Source organism: Aquarana catesbeiana, linkage group LG06, assembly GCF_042186555.1.
Source record: "Aquarana catesbeiana isolate 2022-GZ linkage group LG06, ASM4218655v1, whole genome shotgun sequence".
NCBI classification, from domain to species: Eukaryota; Metazoa; Chordata; class Amphibia; order Anura; family Ranidae; genus Aquarana; species Aquarana catesbeiana.
In genome coordinates, this window is record NC_133329.1 from 261,657,550 (window position 1) to 261,683,008 (window position 25,459).

Below are 25,459 nucleotides of genomic sequence, written 5' to 3' on the forward strand. Positions count from 1 at the left end.
CTAAAATGTTTTTACCTTAATGCAGGGAATGCATTAAAAAGGTAAAAAAATGTTTTAGCTTTAGAACCAATTTTAACTGACAAAATCCACTGTATACTTGGGTATGACAAATTCAATCTAAATATCCCACCAATATGAACAGGTTTCAGCCTGCACAAGTCAGATCTAAATAGGTTTGGTGCCTGCATGCAATTCCAATTTAGGCAGTTTCTTGCTGAATCTGCTAAAATTCAAACCCTCGGAGGCCCCTGTGTGCTGAATGAGAGAATACATACGTGTAATTTGGAAAGCACCAGGAGAAGCCTTGAAACCCAGTATGTTCTTTTATGAATACGTAGATCAGCCAAGACGTTCCTGTTAATAGTCACAGGATCTGTCATTGCAAGCTGCACCTTGGCTTTTACAAAGTTTTCATAATTGGTTTAAAAGTCCATAAAACACAATAAAAAGTGGTTCATTAAACCCTTGTTTTTTAAAATCCAAGAAAGATTGCCAAGTGATCAGAGTTCTCGAAATACACACACACAGAGAGCCAAGGTTTGGAAATATCCTACATATTAGATACAATCTGTTCTCAACTAGGCCAAAATCAATTATTTTTTACCTGCCTTTCACCTATATAAATAGCTTCTTGTTTTGCTGTCTGAAAGAGCTGCAGAGAATTAGACAATGATCCATGGCTTCAAAGAAAGTAAAATATAAAGCAATATTTGTGGTAAATATGTATAATGCACGGCTAAGCAATTCTTAGGTCTAAAATGTGCAACTAAAGGATACACATGTGGCACAAAATATTTTCTACAGCCTTCTGAATGATCATGAATCCAGAGTACATATATGTAAATATTCAAATATTTACTTTCATATCTCCATGGAAAATGACTGTACGATTTGAACTCCTGTCTTGATGAGAAACTATCTGTATTTGTTATGAGGCCTACAATTATATGACTTGCCCTAGACCCAGTCTGTATGTATCTTATCTGAATATTTTTTAATTTATAGCCAAATCAAAGTCAAACTTTCTGAAATCTTTGCTAAATGGTTGTTTCGTAAGAAAAGTATTATCTTTTTATACACAAGGAGCGCAAGCCATCTAGAACACACACAGTGCGCTTGGTTTTCAGTCTGCCCTAAAAATCCAATCCTTACATACATACATACATACATACATATATACATATATATATATACACATATATACATATATATATACACACACACACACACACACACACACATATATATATATACACACACATATATATACACACACACACGCATGCATACACACACATACTCTTGCTGTCACCCGGGACGAGTCCAAGGTTTAGAGAGCAAATTCTAAAACAGATCTTCTTGGAATATACTCCTGGAATGAAAGGGGATACTAAGGATGTGGACTTCTCTCATTTATTGTTATTCAAAAGGTCAAATTATAGTCGTGCAGGACTTTAGGCAGACCACAATTAGAAAAGTACTGTTATCATAAGAAAGCATAAATCAGAGATAAAGGTTTCCTCAGGGGAGATATTGGTCACTAAGGGCTCTTTCACACCGGGGGACCAATCTAGTCCACCTGTCGTTTTTTTGGGCGGACCGATCGGACCATTTATTGCCCTCTATGGAGTGGCTGATGTAAATGTTTACAACCGCTGACATCACATCCTATCCTCTCCTTTAAAAACAGACAGATGGGGGATCCATTCCTCATCTGTCTGGTGGATCGGATGACAGTCAGATGTAAACGTTTACAACTGACCAACCATAGAGGAAAGTGGGCTGTGTCCTGTCATCCGCCTGCTCAGCGGGGATCAGCAGACAGACCCCCCCCCCCCCCCCGACTGTAAGGTAATCAGCTTGCATACATACTGTCATAGCACATTGGAAAATAAATTCAAAATGCCAATTTGTTCATATGGACCACAAAGACAACTCTTTTAGACAGTGATATGGCTGCACCCTACTTTACAAGTTAGTCTCTTGGTAAATAAGCTGCCATCTCTCCATTAAAAAGCAACTGTTGTCGCCATCATCAATGATGGTCTTCCCATTCCCAACATGTATTTTGGAGATTGCATCCTCAGTGTATGAAACCACAGAGACCCCATTTTTCAGGTTTTAATTTATTTACATTGTGCATAATTATTGCATTACAAAAATACAGAAAACCTACTCTAAAACATTCAGTATGTATGGTTCAGTCTTTACCTGAATTGCAAGGAAATCAGTTTTTGAGAGAGAGCAGTGGCAGGTGGTGGGCTTCATGCCTGGAATGCATTTGGTGTCTTTCTACGGGATCCTTGGATCTCTGTAAAAACAGGTTAAGAAATCATTACATCTCTTACTTTACATGGTTGAGAAGCTATAATTTAAAATGTACACCCAAAACGTTTTTCCACTTTTGGAAATGTTAGAACCGCCTTTTAGGTTTTTATGTGTCCATGTTGGGGAGAATTTTGTCCTGGAGGCCATTTGTCTTGTGAAGGTAAAGCCAAAATGTTACACCCTGTTCTAAAAGCTAGCCATGCTGCTGCTGAGCAGGATGGAATCAATCACAATTAGAAATCAATCATGCCAAATTAAATATGCCGACCAGTGTGAGCAGGGAGAATCCCATCCCTCAGATCCCGTCCTCCCACAGCCCTGATCTCTGTGAAGTGATTAATTTACATATAAAATCTTGAGCCTTAACCTCGGCAACATATCCAGAATTTGCCCCTTCCTAACTAACCACACCACCAATACACCTTACTAACCGATCCGTGACAGCTGCTCCTCTCTGCCAATCTCTCCGCTGGCTTCCCCTACCCCACTGTATAAAATTCTAAATTACTAATCACAACATACAAGGCCATCCACAACATTGACCCCAGCTACATCACCAATCTCATCCGCAGACATCGCCCAAATCGTCCTCTCCGCTTCTCCCAAAACCTCCTGCTCTCTAGCGCTCGTTACCTACTCCCATGCTCGCCTACAGGACTTCTCTAGAGCCTCTCCCATCCTCTGGAACTCCCTGCCCCAGTATGTCCAGTCAGCTCCTACCCTGTCCATCTTTAGGCGATCCATGAAAACTCACTTATTCGGGGAAGCCTACCCCACCTCCACCTAAGAACTGTACTTGAGTCACCTCCTTTAGATCATCCCCTGGGGAAAATCACCTTTTGTACCACCTACGCCACCCTTAGATTGTAAGCTCCACGAACAGGGCCCTCCTATTCCTTCTTTAATGAACTGTATTGTAATTGTACTGTCCCCCTTTTTTATTGTAAAGCGCTGCGTAAACTGTTGGCGCTATATAAATCCTATATAATAATAATAATAATATGAAGGAAACACCTTCATAATAACCTGTGACGGACCGCTTGGGTGCCTCCGCCAAACAGTGCCTCCTGCCCTCCAAACCCTTCAAGCAGACCGAGAGCTAATACAAGCCCTTTACCCCAAGCATCGTACTCAGACAAGATGTTGCAGTAAAACCAAAGGAATGACTGGTTATTAAAACTCTAACACAGACAGACACCATACTTTATAACCCCCCCCCCCTCGGAGGACATTCCACTTTTGGGGATATTAGCATGACAATGCAAACTTCAAACAGTAATCCAATCAACAGTGAACAACTAAAGCCCTGTACACACTACAAACATCAGGCTGCATCAGCCAGTTAAAAAGAAACCGGCCGACATTCGGCCCCTGTGTGCTGCAGCTGGTCCGGCTCCTGATGAAGGGGCGTGACCAAAAAAGGTCTGCCAACCGGCTCCCGATCAGCACACTTAGCCAACGGCTGAGAGCACTGATGGGAGTATTCTGGTGGGGGAAGGGGGGGGGGCTGACAAGGGCCCCCTATCAGAACACAATAGAACAGAAGGAAAGATCGCTTTACTAAGATAAGATTGTTAGTACAGCAGCTCCGACGTGCAGTTTTTTTTTCCCTTCAGCCCGCTGGGTTGAACTAAGAAAAACTAGCAGTGTGTACTAGCCTTAACAGTGATCTTATTTAAATAGTAAGCTAATTAACAACTAGATACCTAGACAAGCCTTGGTGACTGAGGTCTGTGTCCACCCAGACAGTTCGGCACCAGTTCCCCAGAAAGATGGGCTGTCCAAATTTCATTAACCAGCTTTCACTTGCATAATCTGACCACTAGACAAGTCAACATAAGACAAAACTCATACAATGGACCAGCAGTCTGAAAAAAGTGGAATTTATTTATCTTTATAGATTTCCTGAAGGAGATTGTTGATAAATATTTCTTTCCCAAATGGAGGAGCTTCTCCAACCCCGTCTGCAGGAGGGCCACCATATTTCCTCTGACCATTAAATCATACAAAATTGGTATTACACCTTTCCATCTAGCCCAGAAGGGAAGCTTTATTGTCTTTATTCTGAGAATTAATCCAAGCCTCCCTCTCAGCAGTCATGACGTTATTGTCCATTATTAGAGAGAGAATGATCTGCTCTTTCCATGGGATCAGAGGCTGAACTGAGCTCTTTTCCATGCTCTGACCAGGAGAAGCAGACAAAATCCCCAGTTTCCTTCATGGGCCATAATCAGTGGGTAGAAGGCTAGCCCCTAGTCCCCTCCAAAAGCCCCTGTTCTGGATGGGTTTATCGCTCCTCCCACAGTAGTCTTGCAGTAAGCCATTATTCTTTGGCATGCTGCAAGACAGGAATGACATAGGAAGAGGTATGACACATTTACGCCTATTACCACACACACACACACACACACACAGGCTCAGAAACACCCACAGTAACCCGAGGACTCACCCACATCAACTCACAGAACTGGTACAAGTGACTCCCATAGCCCCCCTGAAACTACAGAGGATCAAAAATCAGAGGACATGTAGTATCAGGACTGGCAAAGGAAGGAAACAGAAAGTCAAAGAACTTAGAAATTCAGCCAGGAGGAGGAGTGGCATCACAGACACAGAAACCTGCTGTATACAGCTAAAGGAGCCAAGTTACACACAAACAGACAGTGGGGTTTTGATTGATTTACATGCACAATGCATCTGTTTTTGGGAGGAAAAGCTGGTGTTCTTCTTTAAAGTAGCAAACATTATGGAAACATATGTGGATACATAATAAAGTACATAGGTATGTAAATAAATTGATCAACCAACCATAATAATGTTAATGTATAAAATAGAGAACATTACAATATGAGAAATCACCTGTCGCACTACAAAACACTTTACCACGTCTGACTACAGACATACTCCACAAAATATTTCCTGCCCCAGAAACCTCTCCATCTTAGTCCTCCCACAGAATACCTCAGTACACCCTGATCCCAAATCTAATAAATGCCCATCCCCCAGATGCTACAGGTGTGGATGGTAGACAGAGGTATTTAATCATCAGCCTCTGAGAGTGGCTTCCTAGTTACAGGTGGGGAGGGTGTTTACTGGACGGTAACCAGGTCAAAGTAGCGGGATACCAGCAGCTATAAATCCAGGTCTAGGAGGATTGTTACTCTGGGAGTGTAGCCCTCAGGATGTTTCTCTGTAGGAAATACTTTATAATGTTGTTAGCTATCTGAATACAGTGAAAATAAAGCTGTTGACTACTAAAGCTGCGAGTGGTGATAAAGCCACTCACTAGCTGGATATAGTGAAAATAATGCCATTTGCTCTATGGTCAAAATGGTGACAACTAAGGGAACGGAGACACGTTTAATCAATTATTTTAGTTTATTTAGACCCATGCGAGAAATTCTGCCACCTCTGACTTCAGCATATTTTTCTTTACACCAACCTACCGAGTCACTTCACAAACTAGGAGATGTGTTTCGTATTCAATGCTTCCACGCTAATGATTGACTTTAGTATTACCTCAGGCAGCAATAAAGCAACTCTACTGTGATAATGCAATTTTAATTTCAGTGGTTCCATCATTAATGCCCGGTACACACAATGAGATTATCGGACGAATGAACGTCTGTTTTTTTTTTTTTTGCATGATAATCTCAGATCGAATCTGATGTGTTTACTAAAGTCACAAAAAAATCTCTTACGACCGCATGAAAATTTGGAAGTGATGTCATGTGTTGCAATGCATTTTCGAACAGCTGTACTGATTAAACAAAAATCAGCTTATCGTACGATCGCTCCGAAATCGGCATTTTTCGTACGATTTTCTGATCATGTTTACTGGGCTTAAGTGTCACCGGTGACTGATTTACCCATAATGCAAAGCCATGAAGCTCCATGCCACAGAAGGCACCAAAAATATGGCAAATAAAATGGCAAGGTATAGTAAACTGAATTTTAAAGCAGAACTAAACCTAGCTCAAGCCATGCTGTGAACTAGAAGGGTCATAGTTGCTTATTCTCTCACCCAAACGGTCAAGCCATCAAATGGATGCTTTCATAACTGATCACATGTGCAATACCGTGACAACTTTAGATCAAACCGAGGCTAAGATGGCTGCAAAGGATAAGACGTTTTAGTTCTGCTTTAAGAATGCCAGTGCTATTCTTCACTTGATAGACCTTAATCCTCAACAAAACGTGTTCCTTTATTACCAGAAATTAGTTTCAATAACATAAGAGTGAATAAAACTGGAGTACCCGATATCCGATATCCTATATAAAAGAGTAAACATATTGAATGAAATTTCATTAAACACTGTAGTCTGGAATGTAAACTACATGTGCAGAAGTTTGCATATCACTGCCTTCTTAAAAGATGTGAATTAACTTCACATCAGAGCCCCCGCTTTACCCCTGAGGGCCCCATCATGTGAAAGTCCCCCCTCCATGACAAAGGCCACCTATCATAGAGTCAGAGGCCTCTTCCATCATATCAGAGTACTCCCATCACCACATAGTCCCCCCTTCAGGGTCCCTTCATCCATCTTTGATCCAAGGAAAGCTCATGCTCAAGACAACCCAGGGAAACCCAAATGGCACCCCTGGGTGCCATTGCACTGCAGTAGGCACTTACACCAAACACTGGAGTAGGCATTTACACTATATTACTTCATCACAAACAAGTGATTTGATCCTCACTCAGCAACAGTGAATGAACAATGTTATGTGTCAGCAGCCACATATGCATCCAGCTACAGCACATACATGGCCTAAAATATTTTAGCATGTATGCAGCAATTTTGGTCTTGCTAGGCTTCTATAGAGTAGGACTTGAGGAACAGCAGGTCTTGTAGGACCCTTCTTCAGAAAGAAACAGAAGTATATTTTGTTATCCATGAAAGATTTATGCCATATAGCCATTGCCTCAACTCCCACAGACCTGTAGGATGAAATCCCAATATCAGCTCCCTGTACAATTTTTCCTTGTTGCTCATTTTCAGCTCAGTTCAGTAACCAGAATTAATGTTTGCTTCATTCAATTACTTCATTCTGCACGGCAGCATTTTTAAGGTTTGAAATGTAAAAAGCATCCAGAACCCACCAAAAGGATGGACATCCAGAGAGTCTATACTTAAAGTATAACTAAACGCAAAATGTTTTCTTTAGTTTTGGATACAGTGGGAAAGGATTAGAACAGCTGCCAGTTTTTTATTGCGGTGAGCCAAATTAGGGAGATTTACCCTCTCTATTTACCATTAGCATTGAAAGTGAAAGTAAAAGAAAATCCCAAATTTTCGGTTGCCCCCAGAAAAGTAATATAGGGGAAATCTTCCAATGGGGACACTAGTTCTGGTGACCTGGGGGTCCCCAAGGAATTCCCTTAATTTGCAGGGATGTCCTCTCACTTCCTGTTTGGCTATGGGACAGGAAATAAAGGGTAAATTTCCCCAATGGGGGCACAGATGGCAAAAAAATAAACCAGCAGGGATTAAAACCATCACTTACTCTATCCAAAATGAAAAGAAAAAAAAAAAAAAGTTTTGAGAAGAAAAAAAACAAAAAAACAAAACACCTTTAAAAGAGTGATTTCCAGGGGTTCCAAAAATCAGGAGGAGAGGGTAGAATTTACTAAGGTTGGCAAGTTCATCGGTAATGGGAAAGATCTGCCCCTCTCCCTTGCATTACCCTACATTTCAGCACTATATGAAGTGCACTACTAAAGATCTCAGTAGAAGGAGGAAAAACAGTTTTCAGAAACCTTTCTCCTTCCTCATTTTTTTGGTTCTACTAGACAGAAACACTTCCTAAGTAAGGAGTGTGGAATTAACCTATACTTTAGGCTCTGTACGATTTTGTTATGTTTTGATAAATCTTTCTAAAAGAAAGGGGCTTTGGAACATTACTTCTGGTTATGTAAAGAAATTAATAAGAGGAGGCTTGTGGGTTTGGAAGATACAGGCTCTGGAGACATTGCATTTAGGTCATAGTGTCCTCTTCTGTAGTTATTTTTTATGTCTTAGAATAGCCTTTATAAACTTTATTTCTCAAGCAAATCAGCAGTAAATCTGCCTTAAGCATAGTCAGCACATGGCAAGGGAAATTCACAGTTCAAGAACCAAGAGAGAACATTCTTTAAAAAAAGTAAAAGATATTTTATGTAATATACAGTGAGGACGGAAAGTATTCAGACCCCCTTAAATTTTCCACTCTTTGTTATATTGCAGCCATTTGCTAAAATCATTTAAGTTCATTTTTTTTCCTCATTAATGTACACATAGCACCCTATATTGACAGAAAAACACAGAATTGTTGACATTTTTGCAGATTTATTAAAAATGAAAAAATGAAATATCACATGGTCCTAAGTATTCAGACCCTTTGCTGTGACACTCATATTTAACTCAGGTGCTGTCCATTTCTTCTGATCATCCTTGAGATGGTTCTACACCTTCATTTGAGTCCAGCTGTGTTTGATTATACTGATTGGACTTGATTAGGAAAGCCACACACCTGTCTATATAAGATCTTACAGCTCACAGTGCATGTCAGAGCAAATGAGAATCATGAGGTCAAAGGAACTGCCTGAAGAGCTCAGAGACAGAATTGTGGCAAGGCACAGATCTGGCCAAGGTTACAAAAACATTTCTGCTGCACTTAAGGTTCCTAAGAGCACAGTGGCCTCCATAATCCTTGAATGGAAGAAGTTTGGGACGACCAGAACCCTTCCTAGAGCTGGCCATCTGGCCAAACTGAGCAATCGGGGGAGAAGAGCCTTGGTGAGGAAGGTAAAGAAGAACCCAAAGATCACTGTGGCTGAGCTCCAGAGATGCAGTCAGGAGATGGGAGAAAGTTGTAGAAAATCAACCATCACTGCAGCCCTCCACCAGTCGGGGCTTTATGGCAGAGTGTCCCGACAGAAACCTCTATTCAGTGAAAGACACATGAAAGCCCGCATGGAGTTTGCTAAAAAAACACCTGAAGGACTCCAAGATGGTGAGAAATAAGATTCTCTGGTCTGATGAGACCAAGATTGAATTCTAAGCAGTATGTGTGGAGAAAACCAGGCACTGCTCATCACCTGTCCAATACAGTCCCAACAGTGAAGCATGGTGGTGGCAGCATCATGCTGTGGGGGTGTTTTGCAATCGAGGGAAAGATGAATGCGGCCAAGTACAGGGATATCCTGGACGAAAACCTTCTCCATAGTGCTCAGGACCTCAGACTGGGCCTAAGGTTTACCTTCCAACAAGACAATGACCCTAAGCACACAGCTAAAATAACGAAGGAGTGGCTTCACAACAACTCCGTGACTGTTCTTGAATGGCCCAGCCAGAGCCCTGACTTAAACCCAATTGAGCATCTCTGGAGAGACCTAAAAATGGCTGTCCACCAACGTTTACCATCCAACCTGATAGAACTGGAGAGGTTCTGCAAGGAGGAATGGCAGAGGATCCCCAAATCCAGGTGTGAAAAACTTGTTGCATCTTTCCCAAAAAGACTCATGGCTGTATTAGATCAAAAGGGTGCTTCTACTAAATACTGAGCAAAGGGTCTGAATACTTAGGACCATGTGATATTTCAGTTTTTCTTTTTTAATAAATCTGAAAAAATGTCAACAATTCTGTGTTTTTCTGTCAATATGGGGTGCTGTGTGTACATTAATGAGGAAAAAAATGAACTTAAATGATTTTAGCAAATGGCTGCAATATAACAAAGAGTGAAACATTTAAGGGGGTTTGAATACTTTCCATCCCCACTGTATATGGGTGGCACAGCTGTGTAGTTATTGGCACTTTCACCTAGCAGTAAAAAGGTTCGCTGGTTCAAATCCCAACCACGACACCACATGCCTGGAGTTTGAATGTTCTCCCTGTGCCTGCGTGGGTTTCCTCCGGTACTCCGGTTTCCTCCCACACTCCAAAAGACATGCCGGTAGGTTAATTAGATCCCTTCTAAATTGGCCCTACTATGTATGAATGTGAGTTAGGGACCTTAGATTGTAAGCTCCTTGAGGGTAGGGACTGATGTGAATGTATAATATATAATGTGTAAAGCACTGTGTATATTGACGTTGCTATACAAGTACCTAGTCACCCCCATACTTAAAAAGCCCTCACCAATCTCAACAACTTACGTTCCATCTCCTTACTCTCCTTCTCCTCCAAACTTCTTGAAAGACTGGTCTGCAACCGACTAAGCGACCATCTGACCATGAATAAACGTCTTGATCCCCTTCAGTCCGGTTTTCGCCCTCAACATTCCACAGAAACTGCTCTCCTTAAACTCTCAAATGACCTACTAATGGCTAAAACCAGTGAACACTATTCTGTACTGCTTCTCCTGGATCTCTCTGCTGCCTTTGACACAGTGGACCACCCCCTCCTCCTCAAAAAACTCCACTCCTTTGGTCTCCGTGACTGTACTCTTCGCTGGTTCTCATCCTACCTATCACACCACTCCTTCAGTGTCACTTACAACTCTACTTCCTCCTCTCCTCTTCCTTTCTCCGTTGGGGTCCCCCAAGGTTCTGTTCTTGGACCTCTCCTTTTCTCAATCTACACCACCTCCTTGGGTCAGTTGATTGCCTCCCACGGCTTTAAATATCATCTTTACGCTGATGACACCCAAATCTATCTCTCCACCCCCCAGCTCTCTCCATCTGTCTCCTCAGGCATTACCAACTTACTAGCAGACATATCAGCCTGGATGTCACATCACTTCCTCAAACTCAACCTATCCAAAACCGAGCTCATGATATTTCCTCCCTCAGGTGCCACTTCCCCTGATTTCCCTGTCAATATCAACGGCTCAACTATCAACCCATCCCGCCACGCCAAGGTCCTAGGTTTAATCCTGGACTCTGAACTAACCTTTCGACCCCACATTCTATCACTATCCAAAACTTGCCGCCTCAATCTCCGCAACATCTCCAAGATACGCCCCTTCCTAACCAATGTCACCACAAAGCTTCTAATCCACTCCCTGGTCATCTCACGCCTCGACTACTGCAACTCCCTCCTCATTGGTTTACCTCTAAATAGGCTATCCCCACTTCAGTCCATCATGAACGCTGCTGCCAGGCTCATCCACCTCACAAACCGCTCAGCGTCTGCTACACCCCTCTGCCAATCCCTACATTGGCTGCCACTCAGTCACCGAATTAAATTCAAGATACTAACTATAACTTACAAAGCCATCCACAACCTGGCCCCCCACCTACATCTCTAACCTAGTCACAAAATACCAACCTAATCGTTCTCTTTGCTCCTCCCAAGACCTCCTGCTCTCAGACTCCTTTGTCACCTCATCCCATGCTCGCCTTCAGGACTTCTCCAGAGCCTTCCCCATCCTCTGGAATGCTCTACCCCAATCCATCCAATTTTCTCCTACTTTATCCACTTTCAGACGATCCCTGAAAACTCATCTCTTCAGAGAAGCCTATCTGGCCCCAACCTAACAACTGTACATTTATCTTCTCAATCAGCACATCACCCACAGTTATTACCTCTTGTATCTCTTGACCTTCCCTCTTAGATTGTAAGCTCTAAGGAGCAGGGCCCTTCCTACTGTATTAAAGTGTATTGTATTTGTACTGTCTACCCTCAAGTTGTAAAGCACTACGTAAACTGTTGACGCTATATAAATCCTGTATAATAATAATAATAAAAAAGTACCTGAAATAATAATAATGAAGCTCATTTCCATCTATGGAAGTGGATTATCTTCATCAGCCCTGAGGCATATGTTACCACTTCAGTCCATAGGCTTGCTCCCCTCTCTCTGTCTCTCTACCTCCCTCTCCCACTCTATTACCCCCTTATCTTTCATCCTGCTGTACCATATATGCTATGCTGTACATTACATACTCCTGAACTATATAAACCATGTTGTACCTTACATATTACTGACAAAATGTTAATAGTTGCCAATTTATGCTGTGTCAGACACTGCAGAACTTATTTCCTGTTGTATACCAGGATGCCTCAGGTCTTTCATAATCCTAGTCATGCTCACATTTGGTCACACTCTTATGACTTTTTATAAAACTGGGCAGATTACTAGTTTTGGGTATTGCTAATATTTTACATATTATTTAAAAAGTTTTTCGTTTCTGATAGGGGTTTCTGTCATATTGTAAAACACGAGGGTTGTAAACCCTCGTGTTTTTTCACTTTAATGCATCCTAGGCATTAGAGTGAAAAACCATCTTCTAGTGACCGCCCCCCCAGCCCCTCAGTTTTACTCACCTAAGCCCTGGAATTTCCCACGGCGGAGACTTGCTCTTCCTCTGCCAGGGGTTCTCGGCTTAATAGCAGCGCAGCCATTGGCTCCTGCTGCTGTCAATCAAATCCAATGACGCGGTGCCGGGGGGCGGGCCAATTCCAGCATTCTGCATCTATGGATGCAAATGCTGGACTTGGAAGAGCGCCCGCAAGGTAACCCCCCGGGAGAACACTTCTCCCAGGGGGTTATACATGATCACGGGAGGAGCTACCAGCGCCGCCGGGGGGACCACAAAAGAGGATGATTGGGGCCACACTGTGCAAAACTAACTGCACAGCGGAGGTAAGTATAACATGTTTTTTTTTTGTTTTTTTTTTAAATAACAAAGGCTTTACAATCACTTTTTTATTACAGCTTACCTGTAAAAGCTTTTTCTTGGAGTACAACATGGGACACAGAGCCTTAAGTAATTACTTAATGGGTTATAGGCCACCTTCAGGTGTTGACACTGGTTATATCCAATCAAGGAAGTTCACTCCCTATGTAACCCCTCCTCCTTCCAGGTGCACATCAGTTTTTGTAGCAAAGCAATATACTCAATTCCAAAAGAGGGGCGGGACCTGTGTGTCCCATGATGTACTCCAAGAAAAGGATTTTACAGGTAAGCTGTAATAAAAATCCTATTTTCTTTATCGTACATCATGGGACACAGAGCCTTAAGTAATTACCGTATTTATCGGCGTATAACACGCACCCCAAGTTTAGGAGAGAATTTTAAGGAAAAAAAACTTACATTAAAATGCCCATCAATGTAGCCTTATCAGTGTTCATCTGCAGCCTTGTTAGTGTCATTGCAGCCTTTTCAGTGTCAGTGCAGCCTTGACCCAGTGTCCATTGCAGTCTTGTCAGGGCAGCTTTGCCCCAGTGCAGTCTTGTCAGTGCAGCTTTGCCCCAGTGCAGCCTTGTCAGTGCAGCTTTGCCCCAGTGCAGCCTTGTCAGTGCAGCTTTGCCCCAGTGCAGTCTTGTCAGTGCAGCTTTGCCCCAGTGCAGTCTTGTCAGTGCAGCTTTGCCCCAGTGCAGCCTTGCCCCCCGTGTCCCTGCTTGCCGCCGCCGCCACCGCCGCCACCGCCGACATACACATGTAGTTATAAATATGGCGCCGCGGAGTTCAGAGGGACTCGGCGGCGCTCGTTCAGTGACTGCTCGGAGCCGAGATACACATAGTCGAGTGTATTCGGCTCTTTCCGGCGCCGCTCACAGTCACGCCCAGTCCCGCCATTGGACCTGTGCTATGTCCATCATAGGGCGGGACTGGGCGGGACTGTGAGCGGCGCCGGAAAGAGCCGAATACACTTGACATATGTGTATCTCTGCTCCAAGCAGTCACTGAGTGAGCGCCGCCTAGTCCCTCCGAACTTCGCGGCGCCATATTTAAAACGACACGCTATGTGAATGTCGGCGGCGATCGCCGCCGATAGATCACAATTAGCGTGGATCGGGGTATAACATGCACCCACGATTTTCCCCTGATTTTAAGGGGGAAAAAAGTGTGTGTTATACGCCGATAAATACGGTACTTAATGGGACGTCCCACAGCAATGCTACTTAAGGGGAGGGAGAGACAACCCGCAGGGTACCCACAGACTTGAGGATTTATACTGCTGCCTGCAGCACACTGCGCCGAAGGCGATATCCTCATACCTCCTTACATCCACCTGATAAAATTTTGTGAATGTATGCACTGAAGACCAAGTTGCGGTCTTACAGATCTGAGCCATGGAGGCCTGATGACGCACTGCCCAAGAAGCACTAACTGCCCTGGTAGAGTACGCCTTAACTTGAAAAGGGGGAATCTGAATTATCACTTGCCGAATCCACTTAGCGACAGTGGATTTAGACGCTGACTGTCCTTTCTTAGGACCCTCTGGCAGAATAAATAAGACATCAGTCTTACGAATCTGAGCAGTTGCCTTTAAATAGATTTTCACTGCTCTCACCACATCAAGACAACGTAGTGAATTTTCTTCTCTGGAACATGATTTTGGAAAAAACGATGGCAGGATAATATCTTGGTTCAGGTGGAAACCTGAGACCACTTTTGGTAAAAAAACCTGGACGAGGGCGCAACACCACTCTGTCCTCATAAATAATCAAATATGGCTCTTTACAAGAAAGAGCAGCTAATTCCGAAACCTTCCTTGCTGAGAATATAGCAACCAAAAAATACCAACCTCCTTTTCAGGACTAGGGGAATATGTTGTATTGGTTCAAATGGCTGTTTTTGTAACACAGACAAAACCAAGTTTAAGTCCCAAGGGTTCAAGGGAGGTTTGACGGGCGGAATAAGCCACGTGACCCCTTGTATAAAACCCCAGACTAAAGAATGAGTAGCAAGTGGTCTTTGAAATAAGACCAATAAAGCTGAGATTTGGCCTCTAATAGTACTCAAGGCCAATTTCATTTCTACCTCTAATTGTATGGGCGACACAGTGGTGCAGTGGATAGCACTTTCGCCTAGCAGTAAGAAGGGTCGTCGGTTCGAATCCCACCCACGACACTACCTGCCTGGAGTTTGCACGTTCTCCCTGTGCCTGCGTGGGTTTCCTCCGGGTACTCCGGTTTCCTTCCACACTCCAAAGACATGCTGGTAGGTTAATTGGATCCTGTCTAAATTGCCCCTAGTATGTATGAATGTGAGTTAGGGACCGTAGATTGTAAGCTCCTTGAGGGTAGGGACTGATGTGAATGTACAATGTATATGTAAAGCGCTGCGTAAATTGACGGCGCTATACAAGTACCTGAAATAAATAAATAAATTGTAGAAAGGCAAGAATTTTGCCTAAGATATATCTCCGAGGGTGCCAACCCTTGGATTCATACCAGGAAACATAAGCCCTCCTGACTCTGTAGTTCTGAAAGCTGGCTTCCTTGCATTAAACAGGGTAGAGATAACTGACCCGGAAAGCCCATGTTTCTTCAGAATCTGGGTTTCAATAGCCAAGCCATTAAATTTAGAGACCGTAAGGCCCTTTGAGAGCAGATCTGGCCATAGTGGGGAGGGACCATGGGTACTCCACTGCCATCTTTACGATTTCTGCATACCATAGCCTTCTGGGCCAGGCTTTCTTTCCAGCTTGATCCTGCAAAGAGGCAGCAACAGAATAGGGGGGAATGGATAGATCAGTGAGAACTGATCCCCTGGGGTCACCAACGCATCTGTTCCGCATGCGAATGGATCCCTTGTTCTGGCCACAAAGTTGACTAACTTCATGTTGAACCTGGACGCTAGAAGATCTACGTCCGGAGTCCCCCATCTTTGTCAAACAGCCTGAAATATGTCGGGGTGAAGAGACCATTCCGCTGGGAATAACTGCTCGCGACTCAAGTAGTCCACCTGCCAATTCTCTACTCCCAGAATGAAGACTGCCGATAGGCATGGAACATTCCTTTCTGCCCAAGTTAGAATATGGTTCACTTCTCTCTGCGCTGAGAGACTTTCGATGCCCCCTTGGGATTGATATAGGCCACAGCTGTGGCATTGTCGGATTGAATCCTGACAGGACAATCCCGTAACCTGAAAGTCCAGGCCTTTAGAGCTAGACGTACTGCCCGAATCTCTAGGATGTTAATGGACAAGGTTCTTTTCGGTTCTTCGCCACTGTCCCTGGACAGTTGTCTTTTCTAGTACTGCTCCCCAGCCTGAAAGGCTGGCATCCGTTGTTACCACTTTCCAGATGACTGGTCTGAAGGATTTTCCTTTCAACAGATTCTGGGTTAGTAACCCAGACAGCTGGGGACAGCTGCATAGGCAAGTCTAAAGCTTGATTTGTTTTGTTCCAAGCAGACAGGATACTGTTTTGCAACAGTCTTGAATGAAACTGGGCATAGAGAACTGCTTCGAATGAAGCCACCATGGTTCCTAGCAACCTTATGCATTCAGGTGAATGGAGGGATCGTCATTTGACCTGACCATCCGCACCAACTCTTATGGAGTTGATCTTTGCCTGAGGCAAGAACACCTTTTCCTGGGCTGTGTCTACGATCCGACCTAAGTACTCCAGCTTTTTTAGTGGTATTAAGGAAGGATTTCTTTAGGTTGAGAATCCAACTCAGCCTTTCAGATGGTTGGTTGTAGTGCTTACGCTTTACTCCAAAGGAGCCACTGACTGATCTATTAGTAATAGATCATCTAGGTACGCTAGGACTGTTATGCCCTGTGCCCTTAACCTGGCTAGAGGTGGGGCCAGCACCTTTGTGAACACCCGGGGTGCTGTGGCTAGCCCAAAGGGCAGGGTTACAAACTGAAAATGCTGCTGTTCTAATTCGAACTGCAGAAACTTTTGGTGAGTGGGAATATGCAGATATGCATCCCTCATATCGATTGATGCCAGAAGTTCTCCTCCTAGAGGGATAGAAACTACTGACCTGATCGTCTCCATGTGAGAGGAGAAGATCTTCAGGAACGGTTTTCGATTTTTTAGTTTTAGAATGGGTCCGACATCTCCATTTGGTTTCGGCTCCATAAAAAAGTTTGAATAAAACCCCAGACCTTGCTCTTTTGTGGGGATCTATATGATCACCCCTTGAGATATTAATAGGTCTAGTGCCTGAAACAGAGAGATTGTCTTTTCTCTGGATCTTTGGGAACGTTTGACCTCAGGAAGCGAGACGGTGGAAAGTCCCGAAATTCCAGCTTGTACCCCAGGGTTACCATGGAGATGACCCATCTATCCTGAATTTCTTCTTTCCAGACTTCTGAAAACTGCAGAAGAAGTCTTCCCCCCACCTTGGTGAGGGGGGTTGCCTCTTTATGAGGAGGCTTTAGGATTCTGGCTTGCAGGTTTCCGACCCCAGGACTTCTTTTGAGCCTGGGTCTGACTCTGAGACTCCTCTAGAGTCTGATGGTGGAGGCCGTCGCCCCTGCCTAGAGGCGGAAGCCCCTCGCATAGGGGAAAGAGCCTGTTTAAATGAAGGGCGTTTATACTTTCGTTTGACTGGCAAAAGAGAACTTTTCCCACCAGAAATTGTTTGGATATATTTGTCCAAGTCTTCTCCAAATAGTCGCTCCCCATGAAAAGGGAGCCCAGTTAGGAAGTCTTTACATGGTGCTTCAGCTGACCAAAAATTTTTTAACCACAGGATTCTACGCATATGCACAAGCATAAGCGCAAGGCGGGATGCCTGGTGAATAGAATCTTTAATAGTATCTATGGCAAAGCATAATGCTTTTGGTAGTTCAGCCAAATCCAGAGCTTGTTGTGCAGGAAGCTCTCTAAGGGCCTGTTTAAATTGGTCTTTAGGGATTGACAGACGCCTATTGCAGCGACTACAGACTGAGTAATGGCACCTGCCATGGAAAAAGTAGATTTTAACAGGGATTCCTAATCTTTATCTGTTGGATCCTTTAAGCATCTGTGCATTGTCTACTGGACAAGGAGGGAGAAAATGCTTATCCGGGTGATCCCATTCAGCAAAAATAAGCTGTTCTAGTAATGCATGTGCGGGAAACGCATGTAAAGGTTGAGGGGGGTTTTTAAGGAACCCAAGGAAGAAACCAAACTTTCAGGAGACTCCATTAGGGGTAGCATGAAAGTAGAACGAACCATCTCAGTAAGAGAGTGTATCAGCAATTTCTCAGATTGAGAGGCTGAAAAAGGCTCATCTACCGTTAGTTTCCTCCGCAGAGGAATCATCGGTTTGTTTTTCCTCCTGATCGACGGAGGGTAACACCTCATCCTGTGCCCACTGTTCCCCTTGCAAAAGTTCTGAAGTGGGGAGGGGGATCTAGCACACTTCCTCTATCCATTTGAATGGAGGATGTGATTAAAGCCGCTAATCTTCTTTCCAGACCCTGCAGGGAGAGGAAAGGACATATTCAGTCACGTATACAGGGGCTGAGATGTGAGAAGCAGCTGCACCATCAATTTGTTCCAATGGCTCACCCTGGCTTGCCATAACTGTTAATTCAGGCGAGGATGACAGCATGGAAATGCGACTCGGGATCCTAGCACCTGGGAGTGAAACCTTTACTATTTTGGTTTTTGTGGTGTGGCATAGTCCTAAGTACAAAAACAGAGGCACTATACAAATTGCACTTAATTGCTGAATATAGTCATGACATTTAAAGCCGCTATAAAATTCAGCCTAGTGCTGGAAAAAAAGGTGTTGTTCCTGTATCAGGAATGCCAGTTTGCAACCCTCACATGTCCCACAGCTCGTGTCCTTGTGTTGCAGGCTGCTTGTTTTCTCCTCGTCAGCCGAGGAGAGACTGTCACAGCTGTGTTGTATTTGTTTTTAGCCTGCCGTGTGTCCTTGTGGACGTTCACAGCATCACGCTTAGGCCCCGTCCCCTCTGAGAAAAAATTCTGCCCCTGTTCCCGCGCTTGTGAGCGGCATTTTTGGGTCCACCGACCCAACGGGGGGGGGGGGGGAGCGGGGAGCAGGGACCCATCCAGCAGCAGGCACAAACAACATTAAAATCGGCCACAGTAAAACAATTAGCCGGACCTCCGCCCGCCCCCCCCCCCCGGTGGTGGTGGGGGTAATGTAAGGGGGGTACAGCGCTGCTGTCCTCCTAACCCTCTGGTCCCATCAGGGGGAGAAAGAAAACATTTTTGCAGATTTCTTTTACCTTGAAAAATCTCCCTCCACACGCTGCTACAACCAGACACAGACTGAGCTTTACAGTGAAGACAACAAAGTAAGGCATGTGCATAGGCTCCCTCTAGTGGAGATTCAAGGCATGACAACATTTTTTCCCCAATGGAAGAAATACATAGGTGTTTTTAATACCCACGTTTCTTCCCTTACCTTATCCCCGCTGCAGGATTTGCTAAATTAACAGGCAATCCAGCCTTCACCCATCACGGCGGGCTGTGTTTAGCAAACCTTCAAGGACCGGGTCCCTAATATCGAGGTTCCAACTCCCTTAGACCTGTAAAGCACCCCACCAAGAAAGCTAGGTAATGTAGCAAGACCAAAGCCCTGTGTTCCTGGGGTCCAGCCCTTCAAAGAGAGGTGTTACAGGTAAAACCTTGTGCTTCGGATACGAGGCCCCAAGTACCATCCTTTTAGGCCTTGGTGGCATTTAGGATGGATCTGGTCTTTATGGGGGCTGTTTAAATCCAGCATGGATCCCTCCAGTGGAGCTCCTCAGAGGACATCTTCACTCGTGACCAACACGTTAGACACTGGTGAAAAAACTGATGTGCTCCTGAAAGGAGGAGGGGTTATATAGGGAGTGAACTTCCTTGATTGGGTATAACCAGTGTCAACACCTGAAGGTGGCCTATAATCCAAGTAATTACTTAAGGCTCTGTGTCCCATGATTTACAATAAAGGAACAAAGGATGTGTGATCTGATCCTCATCTACAAAAGACAAACACAATGGGGTTGATTTACTAAAACTGGAGTGTGCAAAATCTGGTGCAGCTGTGCATGGTAACCAGTTTCTAGCTTCAGCTTGTTCAATTAAGCTTTGGCAATAAAACCTGGAAGCTGATTGGTGCTCAGTGTGCTTAAAGTGGATGTAAACCCGAAATTTTTTTTTTTTTGATGTCATAATATAGAGTATAAGATTTCCTATCATTTGAGCCCAGTCTTGCCACACAGAGTTAATCCAGCTCTGAGCAATCCTCTTTTATTGTTCAGTGAGAGAAATCTTGACAAACTGAGAAAAACTTTGTCAAATCCTCCCCCTTGCTGTGAGTGACAGGTGATTTACATATCTCGTGCACTAGCCTAAGACATGCATTATTTTTTAATTCCCACCCCCACTCCTTTCTTCAGTAGCTCTGCAAGGATTGGCTGTTCCACACCTCAGCATGATTTGGCATGCTGAAGTCATGTGGTTACTTTCCTGTCTTTTCACTGGATGTTAGAGATCATAGCAGAAGTTCAGTGTAAGAAATACACAGGAGAAAATGTATATTGACAAAGGGAGTGTAGAGGTGGGCGGGGAGTCTACTGACATCATGACTTCACCCACCGAGCTCCAGACAACAGACCCACCCACAGAATATGCAGTTTTTCGGGTCTATCCTTCTAGATAACCCCTATGGCAGTAGTTTAGAAAGGATGACATTGGGTTTACATTCACTTTAAGCTGATCACACACAATTATAATTTCTTGTGTTTTTAATTGAACACACCCATTCACAGTGCTGGAGGGAAAAGTAAGTGAACCCTTTACACTAATAGCTGGTTGAACCTCCACTGGCAGCAAGGACTTCAAGCAAGTGCTTTCATGATCTCCAGATCAGACCTGCACAACTTTCAGGAGGAATTTTTGACCATTTCTCTTTACAAAACCGCTTAGTCTCAGACAAATTTGTAGGATTTCTGCTGAGTATTTTTCAACTTTTGTTTCATCTGTCCACAAAACATTTTCCCAGTAGTGTTGCAGTTTGCCAAGGTGCTCTTTGGCAAACTTTATGCACGCAGCAATGTTTTTTTTGGAGAGCAGCGGCTTTATCTGTGGTGTTCAGCCATGGACGCCCTGCCTGTTCAAAGACTTCTGGAAGGCAAACTCATGAACAGGGATGATCCGGTGATTTAATCAAGTCTTTAGCAGGTTACTCATGGGCTCTTATTTACCTCACTGGGGATTCTGTGTTGTGCCTTGGGAGTAATCTTGGCTGGGCCCCCACTTTTATGAAGCATAGCCACAGTACTAAACTGTCTCCATTTATAGACAATTTGTCTGTCGATTGATGGATGCCTAAAAGATAAAGAAAATAAAAAAAACTTTGTATTTTCCCTTGACTTTTTTCTAACATAGGTTGCCCTCCAATGCTCCTTGCTACAAGGGCCAGTTATAGGTGGGGGCAGTGGCTTACCTTTTTGTATGGTTCACATCAGCTGATGCTTCTTATGAACAGCAATCTTAAAATGTTTGTAGTGTTTTTTATCAATCAAAGTAGCTTTAAAACTAAACCTCCAAACTCATTTAATTGATTGGACCCCAGGTGTGCAAGTTACTCCAAACAGCTTTCATTAAAGTAAATAGGTTAAGGGTTCACTTACTTTTTTTTTACTCCAGCACTGTGAATGTTTAATGGACATGTTCAATAAAGATACAAGAAAATTGAAATGTTTGTGTGTAAATAAAACCAGGTAATTCCAATGGGTGCACAGACTTTCTTGCCACTGTATGGTACCATCTTCAGATGATTAGACACTGGCAAATAGAACTGTAAAGACCTCCATACAACCCCTCCCACCGATAACTATCCTATTGGAGAAAGCACACAAGACATTCCCCTAAAAAAGTGGGGGCGTTCCGTCACAGAGAGGGGCTTAGAGCCAGGCTTAACTGGTTTATGAGTCCAGGGCTTGTGGTAAAAAGGGAAAAAAAAAAAAAGAGTCTAGATGTTCACCAAAGAGACATCGACCAAAGGAGATAAGCTAGAAGCGCTTTTTACAGGCTGGTTCAGCAGACCAGTATTTAAGCCAAAGAATCTGGCACATGTGAACAGAAAAAAGGCTAAGTCTGACAGACTTACCCGGGACAGAGGCTTTTGGAGGGGACTGAATGCTAGCCTCTTGCCTATGGACTATGGGCCCTGGCATTTGAGAAAGCTACAAGCATTTAGGAAGATATTCTATTATGTAATGCAAAAGGACATTATTAAGGAGGCCATGATGGTCTCTGCCAGTGTGGGACTCAGGGGACAGATGTATGTGAAAGGGATGCTGATTAATGAGATCTGGAAAGCCCGGGTCTTTCACCCAATAGTTTATTGTGCTCATTAACAGACCTAGCAAACTATTGGGGGATGTGTTTCTACCTATGTGTATTGTAAGTTGGGAGTGAGGAGACGGCAAGTCTACCCTGAAAGGTCACATCTCTGAGTCACCTAGTCTGGGTAAATGATTAGATAACTAGCTCATCTTAATTAGGTTTTTTGTTACAGTTTGTATTGTCAGCCTGCTGTATATATTTGTGTGTCATCTCAAATAAATCAGTTGAGTCCATGTTCTGTATTGTCTTGTTGTGCTTGTTGTTAGCGGTTGGAATATCTGATATCTATATTCAGACTGGGAGGAAGTGGTATATGACTAAAGCACTCAAGCGGAGTGTGGGACATAATGGTCCCACAAATCCCCATAGAGGCTATAGCAGGCTGCATTGCAGCTTCCACTGGAGCAAGAACCTTAAACAGGGATTCAAGGTTTTTGTCCAATGCAACCCTAAAGACTGGGACTAGGATTTTAAAGTTACTGGTTTCCTTAACCAAAAAAAAAATAAATCCTCCAACCTATGATATCAAGGAAACACAGTTCGAGGACATATGGCACACAAGAGGAGCATTGAAAGTTGATTTATAAGAAACGCTTAGCTATAACAGTACATGCAAAAATCTGACACCTTCATATGCAGAAACCAATACCTAGATTTCTATTTCAATGTATATAAATGCAGTGCATTCCTCTGCCAAGCTCCAGAGCACTCACAATAGAACTGTGGGTACAACATGTACAGTAATGTGCATTTCATTCCTAAGACAGCACAGGGAAGAGACAAATCTCTTCTAAATGAAAAAGGGAAAAACAGCACAAGGGCAAGAAAATTAAAACATTACCAAATGAACTGATAGAATAGAGGTCTCCAAAAATGACTCCAAATAAAGGAAAGGAAAGCAGTGCAGATGCATTAATTCAACATTTTGTATTCTAACGCTTCCCGGCCTGTCCCAAACGGGGGAAAAAAAATGGATTAGCTGGAGTTAGGCTTTAACAGATACACGCGGTGATAAAAAAAATTAAAAATGAACCTGTGTGTGACGACTCTTCCTGAGCAGATCAGAATCAGAAAGAAACAGTGGGGATGATTGACTAATACTGAAGAATGCAAAATCTCTGCATAGAAACCAATCAGCTTTCAGTTTTCTTTTTTTTTTTTTGCCAAAGCTTAATGGAACATAGTTTAGAAGATGATTGGCTACAATGCACAGCTGCACCAGATTATGCGCTCTCCAGTTTTAGTAAATGAACCCCACTGCATTCCTGATGCAAAAGAAGCTTTTCTCATTTTGTAGAAGGCTGGGATTGCACACAGAAAATCTAACTGCACACACTGCAAGTAACTGGCTTTATATTGTCATTATAAAGAAATATTAGAAGGCTACAATCTCATGCGTTACTAACCCTGTGCAAATGTCAGTAGTAGAAATTGCTGCCGATTTTGCCACTTGTCAGCACTCGAGCCCTGTACACTTCAATGACAGATCGCCAGTGGCTGCAGCTATCCGAGTCTGTCATCACAGCCAGCAATTTACCTGTTGTAATTGCTACTTGACCCACTTTGCTTGGCTCCTTTTTATCAAACATTACAGGCCCTTTCACACTGCTCTGTTGTAAAATGTGTTTTTAATGCGATTTTGCTGTATTTTAGATGCGTTTCCTGTGCATTTCTACCACAATTTTACAGCGATTTTCATTCATTTCAATGGGGAGCTAGGTTTTGGTGCGGTTTTCAAAACTGCACCAAAGATGCAGCATGCAGGACTTTTCAAAACGCACCGCACCCATAATGCAGTGGCGTGAAGAGTCCCATAGTGGCTGAACTAAAAAGAACTTATCCATGGCCAGCTTATGCAACAAAACTATCATATATTCCCTTTAAAGTGGTAAAAAACACAAAACCAAAAATGTAATATATTGCAGCTTACAAATCATTAGATGTCTTATCTGAATTTTTTGGGCTTTTTTCCCTCTGTTTCTAAGTGGTGATCAGGCCAGTAACACACCTCCTGTATTAGAGTGACCCACTGTGGATGAAGGCGCACAGGGGGCACATTTGGACAACATGATTGTCAGTCCGGGGGGGGGGGGCATGTTATATGGATTAGCAGATTTAAATTCACTAACAAATTGAAGCCAACTCCAGCTACAGATTTATAGTCAGCTACAGCAAACAGATTTTTTTTTCCCCCTTGGGATAAAGGTTTTATGTTAAAAAAAAAAAAATTTGTAGCCCGACACCAGATTTCCATGTTATTATATTGTGCCTGTTCACATTTGAACAAAGTGCTGTGGTTCAATACTCAAAAAAGAACAAAAGCTTTTTTGAGGCATGATTGCATGTTTATTGCCCCAACAGATGTTAATGGGGCTTAACATGCAATTTTTGTGCCATCTAGCACTTAGCAACCATCTCCTTTTCCTAATAGTGAGCTTTCCATTGGCTAAAAACAAAAATGCTTAAGTCTGAAAAATACACAGAAATATGGTCACTCAAATGTGAATCCAGAGTAACAAGCAGTTAAATACAAGCCATGCAAGTACCTCAGTCTGGCTTGGTATCACCCTTTGAAAGCTCAGGAAGCAGCACATTGAGGCAATCAGTTCAGTTCATGTACTGACAAGCAGCATGCTGATAGGAATGAAGGCAGAGAGATGGAGAAATTAGCACATCACTATACCACTTCTCCTTCACTGTCTGAAGGCTGGAGGCGGGTCCATGATAGCCTGGAGAATGTGGGCCGATGCTTCATTAATAGTATTCCCATGGGAGGATAAAGAGAGGCAAGCTGTGTTTGCGATATCTGTACCAGGATTAGGCACACATTTTTGGTGAGTGCGATTCCTAATGTGTGGTGAAGGGATCAATGCAGGAGATAGTATCTGTGTAAAGATTCATTGGGTGTGGTTTAAGATTGAAGACCAACACTTATCACAGACTTAAGCCATACATGGATCAAAATTCGGTTGGTTCAGCAGGGACCCCATCCATGTATGGGGCAGACTAATTGTACCAAAGTCGATCCAGTGATTGACTTGGGTACAACCAGCCTGTCGGATTTTTTACATACGATTACTGCCAGCAGCTATAGACACTAGCAGTAATCCTTGTGATCTGCCAGTTGGGAAGCCTCCTCACGTCTCGTCCCTGCCAGTAGAACA

General features: G+C 43.4%; 1 protein-coding gene and 1 long non-coding RNA gene across 4 annotated transcripts in view; one reads left to right on the forward strand and one right to left on the reverse strand.

The window, feature by feature from the left end:
- Nucleotides 1–25,459, reverse strand: part of HYCC2 (hyccin PI4KA lipid kinase complex subunit 2) — a 239,660-nt gene that overhangs the window by 139,960 nt on the left and 74,241 nt on the right. For all 3 annotated transcript variants that reach the window (XM_073633247.1, XM_073633246.1, XM_073633250.1), the window contains one exon: nt 2,212–2,311. The gene's annotated coding sequence lies outside the window, so the exon portion shown is untranslated. The remainder of the gene's footprint in view (nt 1–2,211; nt 2,312–25,459) is intronic.
- Nucleotides 24,870–25,459, forward strand: part of LOC141146736 (uncharacterized) — a 39,127-nt gene continuing 38,537 nt past the window's right edge. The window contains exon 1 of the long non-coding RNA XR_012244979.1: nt 24,870–25,129. This is a non-coding gene — a long non-coding RNA (uncharacterized lncRNA). The remainder of the gene's footprint in view (nt 25,130–25,459) is intronic.